This window comes from Ascidiella aspersa, chromosome 1, assembly GCF_963924565.1.
Source record: "Ascidiella aspersa chromosome 1, kaAscAspe10.2, whole genome shotgun sequence".
Classification (NCBI taxonomy): Eukaryota; Metazoa; Chordata; class Ascidiacea; order Phlebobranchia; family Ascidiidae; genus Ascidiella; species Ascidiella aspersa.
Genome location: NC_139447.1, coordinates 818720 through 826786, shown reverse-complemented (window position 1 = coordinate 826786; position 8067 = coordinate 818720).

Below are 8067 nucleotides of genomic sequence, written 5' to 3'. Positions count from 1 at the left end.
ATGAAAGGCAAGTCGCATGTGCATAGTTTTACTAGGCAAGCCACTTCCAACACAAATGTTGCACGCGCGGGACAATAGGGCGCAGCAGGGATGCCAGCAGCCGCCTCGTCGCGACGCGAGCTGGACAAAGCAAGCGAATATGAACGAATTCTGTATGAAAGTTTTTCTGCTGCTAGATGGCTGTCGTTAGCTACAAAGTGCTAAAACGCAATATTTCAGGTTTTTATCCCCCAAGCAAAGGCCCCTGGGAGTGCAGCCTCATAAACTTTTACAAAGCACCTACATACCACTCTACGCCATGTCTGAAAATTTGAAGGTTCTACGATGTCTACTTTTTCTATAAAGCTTCGGACAAAAGTCGGTCTGAAACAAACCATAGGAAACCATAGGAAACCAAAAAAGAACTAGACGGGGGTGCGGTTGTTGTATATTTTGTCAGGGGATATATTTTCAGGGCTTAGTGTTTATTTTCAATTTTTACTTTATTTTAATTTTTTTTTTTTTTATTTTTTTTTTAATATTTTGTATTGTGTACTTTATATTATATATTTTGTTTTTTCCTTAACTTGTTTCTGCAAGCAAAAACAGATATGGGCCGAAAACTTCCCCACTTAAAATATGCCTTTGATGCGAAAGGGGTTCAAATATGGCGTAGAATTTGGGGAATGATCGAAACATATATTTGATAAATAGAATTTACTTAGATAATGCATATGGCTATTTTATTAAATTTTGACCAGCTTACGTGTTTGAAAATCAAATATTATCATTCTCTTAAAGACTAAAAATGGTTTAACGCCTATGGTTTGCTATACTTTTGCAAACTTTCACTAGGTAATTTGTTACCATAGCTTGGTCCGAGCAATCACTGTTAAAACAGGCTTTAAATCTGTCGTTTCAAACAATATGAAAAACACTATTACGTGCCTAATACGCAAATTATTAAATCGAAAGTTTTGCTAGATAAGTTTAGGCCTGATGTTGGTATGCTGGTTGGAGCAAGATGCACAACAGGTGCTAACAGAGAGGCGTAGACTGCCTTAAGATTTCGCATTTAAACTTGCGGCGGTAAATACACCCTATTGACACTTAATTATTGCGCGAAGCTTATCGCGAAGTAATTGGTCGCCCCAAAAAATGCTGACGCCGCATTTAAAGCAAGCATTATAAATGTGTCGCCGATATTCTGCCTTGAACATCCCTACTCGAAATGCTTCCCTCCGTTAATTGTACGGTGGGTGAAACTTTATTCACGGCCTTACCTCTTTGTGTATTACCGCGACAATACGATGAAATACGATTTGGAGAATATTGGAAACATCGTATTTGGAGAATATTTGCTATTTGCACCTGTTCTGTATGTTACTCCAATTCAACATATCTACACACAATTATAAGTTGTGTATAATAATATAATAACTTATGGCTTTGAAGCGAAGGGGGTTCAAATATGGCGTAGATTTTGGCAAATGATCGAAACATACATTTGATCAATAAAAATTTACGTAGATAATGCTTACGGCCATGTTATTACATTTTGGTCAGCTAGCATGTTTAAAAAGTCAATATTTTCATTCTCTCTAAATGATTTCACGTCTATGGTTTGCTATACTTTTTCCAACTTTTACTGTGTAAATTTTTACCATGCCTTGGTCTGAGCAATCACTGTTGAAACAGAGTTTAAATCTGTAGTTTTGAGCAATATGCAAACACGTTTATGTGCCTAATAAGCCACGTTTTATATTGAAAGTTTTGCCAATTTAAATCCAATAAACGCAAGATTTATTTATTTATGACGCCATGTTATGACGTAGCTTTGTAACGTCGTCGTTAAGAATGCGTTAAACTTAAGCTTTTTGTTGTTGCGGCCCTTGTATAATTATATTTGCTTAGACCTGGTGTTGATATGTTTGAATGGTGCAACAATTACAACATGTGCTAACAGAGATGTGTACACTGCCTGTAGGATTCGCATTTAAATTTGCGGTGGTAAAATATTTTGTGTTGTAAGAGCAATAGGTTTTTTTACTTAGAGAGGCCTCTTTATGAAAGGCAAGTCGCATGTGCATAGTTTTACTAGGCAAGCCACTTCCAACACAAATGTTGCACGCGCGGGACAATAGGGCGCAGCAGGGATGCCAGCAGCCGCCTCGTCGCGACGCGAGCTGGACAAAGCAAGCGAATATGAACGAATTCTGTATGAAAGTTTTTCTGCTCCTAGATGGCTGTCGTTAGCTACAAAGTGCTAAAACGCAATATTTCAGGTTTTTACCCCCCAAGCAAAGGCCCCTGGGAGTGCAGCCTCATAAACTTTTACAAAGCACCTACATACCACTCTACGCCATGTCTGAAAATTTGAAGGTTCTACGATGTCTACTTTTTCTATAAAGCTTCGGACAAAAGTCGGTCTGAAACAAACCATAGGAAACCATAGGAAACCATAGGAAACCATAGGAAACCAAAAAAGAATAACGGCAAAAACAAGATATGTCCCGAAAATAAATTTTCGGCCCATATAATAACGGCAAAAACAAGATATGTCCCGAAAATAAATTTTCGGCCCATATAAATAGCGGCAAAAACAATATATGTCCCGAAAATAAATTTTCGGCCCATATAATAAATCTAAGCATCTGAACTACTGCCAAAAATCTATTTAAATTTGAGTGGCGGCCCATTTGTTGAGAAACACTGCTTCAAACCTTTCAATATTTAAAGGTACATTCCCTTTTTCGATAATCACTCTAATCCGCGCATGAATGATCACAGGTCACGTGTTCAACGCACGAGTGATCACGGGTCACGTGTTCCACGAGTACTGATGTTTTGGCGCCAAAACGCTAGAGAGGACTTCGTCGGGTCAACGAACTCTTCGACCTCCTCGTAATCGTCGTCATCGCTGACGTCACAGTCGCCAAGTGATGACATCACAGTGCTGTTTGTGACGTGTTCGTTGATGTCGGCCGCTTGGCGGGTGAGGGCGACAGCTAGTGGTGGAACGCAGAGTGAAGGAATGAGGAGACCTTGGGGAAAAAAAATCGCTTGTTTATTTGTCCTGGGGAGTTCAGTTTTAGTGGGATGTTGTGGCTGGAGTTGTACGATAATATCGGGAACACGATACCGGGGGTCTTTTATCGGAACTCGACCGACATTACACATTTGTATCGCTGCCCAACGATATTTCATTAAAAATTCAACTATTTGTCAAAAAGTTCGCAACTAAATGTGATGTAATTCTTTAGTTAACCAAACACGGCAGTGGACCTTTTCAGCTTTGTTGGTTTTACCTGTAGCAAAATTATAATGTTTACTAAATTTTAGCGTTTCGAGCGAATAAGGACGTAAGTAACTTAACATTACAAACATACGAAGCAATTTTAATCTGATTTCTAATAATAAAAGGATAGATCGGACATTCCACTGTGTTAATATCACACACAGCATTAAGTCAATTTATAACAAAATGTTGCTACTAATTATAAACACTTCCTATTACTAAAATATGTGGATATTAAAATTATGCACAAAAACACTTTGCACAGAATAACAAAAAAAAAGTTTTCTGAATTTTTTTTTTTTTTTTTAACAAATGAAAAGTTACCAAACACGCAGGAAAGTCGCGACTACCCCAAAAACACTTTTTACCGATCAGCTCACCAATTACCAACATTATTTTTACAAAAGTTAATTTAGACAGAACGTCACAGTCAAATATGTGTCAAATCTATGCAAAAAATTTCTTTACAAAATTTGCCTAAATAGATACCTAAATAAAATTGCGGTTAGGGCGAAAAAATACTCCTTAACCCAACAGCTCAATAATTACCCACGAAATTCCAGTCAAGTATGAAAAAAAAAACCACCCACCGACGAGTTTTGATCCGTCGCTGATCTTTAGTCTGACGATCTGCATCTTGTATTGCGCCACCTCGTGAGAGGATAGGACCTCCACCACGGTCCTCCAGACGCTGAGCACAGATCCTCCGAGCACGTGGTAAGTACGACGTCTCTTGCCCACGTGACACACACCACGACGACAAGCGCCCAACCTGGTCATAAGCGGTGCTCGTTACACAGTGGAGGAACCAACAACAGGGTCAGGCGTGAAACTGCACTGACCCCCAACCTTTTGGTGCGATTTTTTTACTTGGAGGTTGTTGCTTGATGTTTTTTGTTTGTTGTACATTTTTCTCTTATAATTTGTTTGTTTATATTTTGTAACAAATAAGGAATTCTTTCACAAGGACATATTATTATTTTATTCATTTCAACTGGTTATTATTGTTATTATTATTATTATTATTATTATTTATTATCTTTTTGGCATTTATTTTTATTACATTCTTTTTTTTCTCACCAAAACTTATTTTTTACTAGATTTTCCTTCTTTGGGTATCATAAGTTGTTGCTATTATTAATAATCTAACAAAAAAAAAATAAGGAGTTGCGTATTTTATAGGAATTGACTTATTTTCTCATCAAAACTTAGTATTAATAAAAGTTTATTTAAATGCTTATTATATTTATTTAATTTCTCACCAGAGCTTGGCATTAATATTATTCTTTCAACTAGAAAAGTTACGTTAAATCAAAGCCCATACAGACAAAGGTAGCATATTGTGGACTGTTGGCATAAAGCTTAAGACAATGGCTGTAGGAAAATGTTTTTTATATTTACTTCTTTCATGGCCAAAACTTGGTTGAAATAGTAATCTTCTAACCAAAAAAGATTGTTTTCATTATTTTTATTTAATCACCAAACGTGGTATTAATTTTAATCTTTTAACCAGAAGAGTTTCGTTAAATGTTTATATATTTACCTATTTCTCACAAGAACTTGGTTTAATAAAAGTTACGTTAAATTTTTATCATATTTACTTATTTTTCCACCAGAACTATGTTTTATCATATTTACTTATTTTTCCACCAGAACTTGGTTTATCATATTTACTTATTTTTCCACCAGAACTTGGTTTATCATATTTACTTATTTTTCCACCAGAACTTGGTTTATCATATTTACTTATTTTTCCACCAGAACTTGGTTTATCATATTTACTTATTTTTCCACCAGAACTATGTTTTATCATATTTACTTATTTTTCCACCAGAGCTATGTTTTATCATATTTACTTATTTTTCCACCAGAACTATGTTTTATTATATTTACTTATTTTTCCACCAGAACTATGTTTTATCATATTTACTTATTTTTCCACCAGAACTATGTTTTATCATATTTACTTATTTTTCCACCAGAACTATGTTTTATCATATTTACTTAGTTTTCCACCAGAACTATGTTTTATCATATTTACTTATTTTTCCACCAGAACTATGTTTTTCATATTTACTTATTTTTCCACCAGAACTATGTTTTATCATATTTACTTATTTTTCCACCAGAACTTGGTTTTATCATATTTACTTATTTTTCCACCAGAACTTGGTTTTATTATATTTATTTATTTCCTCACCAGAGCTTATTTATATTGTATATATTTATTTCCTCACCCTAGGGGGGCGCGACCCCCCCGGTTAACAACCGCTGTTCTTATCAGAAAAGATTATTTTTATTATAATTATTTATTTCCTCACCAGAACTTATGCGAGCAAACGTCGAGTGAAGCTTCGTGTTGCTGCCTCCAGTGGACTTACGCTTCGCTCATGGGAACTCGCGTGTACTTAGCGTTGAGCTCATCCAGTGGTTCTTTGCGTGTTTGTCTCCCAGTGTTTGGCCGATACACCGTAAACAATCGACGATTGTGACGTCGCTTTGATGACGTTTCAACAGCGAGGATGCACATTCGAACTCCGTTGCTTTTCTGTGATGAAATTTCAGATTGTTGGGTTTGAAAACAATATAAACACGGACGTCGGACAGTATACTTGTGTTTAAAATATGCCCTAATTTAGTGGTTCTCCAATAATGTTCGATTAACGCAGTGCTTTTCAACCCGTGGGATGTTACGCACTTGTGCGGATAAACAAATTGTAATGCGGATGACAAACGTCGTGCGGATAAACAAATTGAGTTTAAGCGATGATTCACGGTTTTAATACACTAACTCTTTCTTGTTATTTCACAAATAGGGAAAACTGAAGGTTGCAAACTTACAGTGCTTGTTTCGTGCGGATGATCAAAAGTAAAAGATAGCTAATCGGCTTGCGTAATTTCGATAATGGATTCAAGGATTCTTACAAAAGCCTAAACCCTGGGCTAACTTTACAGCGTGCTTACGAATTGGGGATCGGTTCTTGATGACTGACGTATTTTGGGGAACAAAATTGTTTGGTTTAAAACCCATTAAAACTGTGACAGAAATATGCATGAATTTAGTGGTTTCCAATGATTTTCCATTATTAAAATTGGTAACATTATTATTAATGAAGTTTATTTTTACCAATCTACGATGACGTCACACTCGCTTAATTCTGACGTCACGCTTTCAACTGTTACGTCACACTCACCTGTACTGTGACGTAGAAGCCGCTTTCCTACCCGATTGCGCAATCTTTCAACAGACGCTTCGCTTCGCTCCACTGCGTTCCACGCTTGACCTTGACGGTGTGCAGCGATGCGTGGCCGACGGAAGTGACGCGGAACTGGCGGCTCCTCACAAGCTCGACGTTATTACTGCCGGCTCCAAGGTCTGAAAAAAAAAATTGCGACAAAAGCTAAAATCAAGTGCTTTGAGGCCTGGATATAATTTAGTTTACTTTCTACTAAAACTGACTGATACAGATACAATCTTTGGAAAAAAAGGTAAATTTCAACAAGAAAAAGAAACTATATTTGGCATAACATTACAAGTCATAACATTTAAGCTTTCATGACTTCAAATATTTAGAGAGTTTCAGGTTGATAATGACAAAAAAAACAATTTTTACAAGTTTCCTGGTGAAAGCAAACTATTCTTAAAAATGCGAAAAAAGCAACATATTAAAACCTTCACGGATCAAAAAACCTGAATTGCACAAAACTATTGTTTACATTTATTCAATTTCAAAAACTTGAAGATGTTGTTGTAATCTACACAGGTGGGACATTTTTAAAACTGTCGGTAGATAATTGAAATAAACAGCAAAACTCCCCATTTAAAAGGCTTTATTTAGATTTTTTTATTCAGCAAGTCTTAAACTTAAGGAATAAGGTTGTGTACTAAAATGCGGTTTAGAAACTGTTAAATAAGGAAATGGGGAGTTGGGCTTAGTATGTTCATCAAATAGCGCTAAAAAGCGGAATAAATGCAGATCGCCATTAGTAAATAACGGAATTTAAAAAATGTGGACTTCAATGCGGATGAGAAAACGCTAAAACGAGGAATAATTGGAAAAATGTGTAAAGTGGAAACAAGGAGTCAGGAAAGTTTAAGTACGAAAGGGACAAAATGAAATTGTTAAATTGGGTATAAAGATGTCCAATTGGGAATCGCAAGTTTTCACAAAAACATTCAAACCTTATTTCACTGTTTAATTTACCCTAGCTATGATTTTCGTTTTACATTTTTGTATCTTACCTTTATCGAGCTGATAAATGTGATGTCCCGGCTCCTTGTTTAACAAACCAACTCCCAACAACGCTTGGTGGACATCTGGCATAAAATAAAAAAAAAAAACTACAAGTTGCATTTGCTAACAAGACTAATACCACATTAAGCGTAACACAATATATTTTTTTATAAAATAAGTTTTAGAATTTAGAGGGTAACAAATAGGTAAAAAGTAGTTGTGTACAAATTAGAGGTAAAAAATTGTATATGAATGTATTCCTCAGTTAACGCAAACAATTAGTCTCAGAAATTTTCACATTAGCATTTTCTAAACACTATCTTTTAATAATTGTCATACAATATTTTCGGTTTCCTATAGAAGATATATTCAGTTGTTTGTTTTCTAATAATCCGAGTTGAAAATATTTTTATTTTCTTAAGCACAATCAAGTTTTAACAACGAAAATACCTTTTCCGTTAGGTGGCGCCACGAGCGGTATTTTGATTCCAGCAATCGACTTCATGGTGCTCTCTAGCGCCCTCACACCGTACTTGTTGTCGTAGTTGTGGGGCT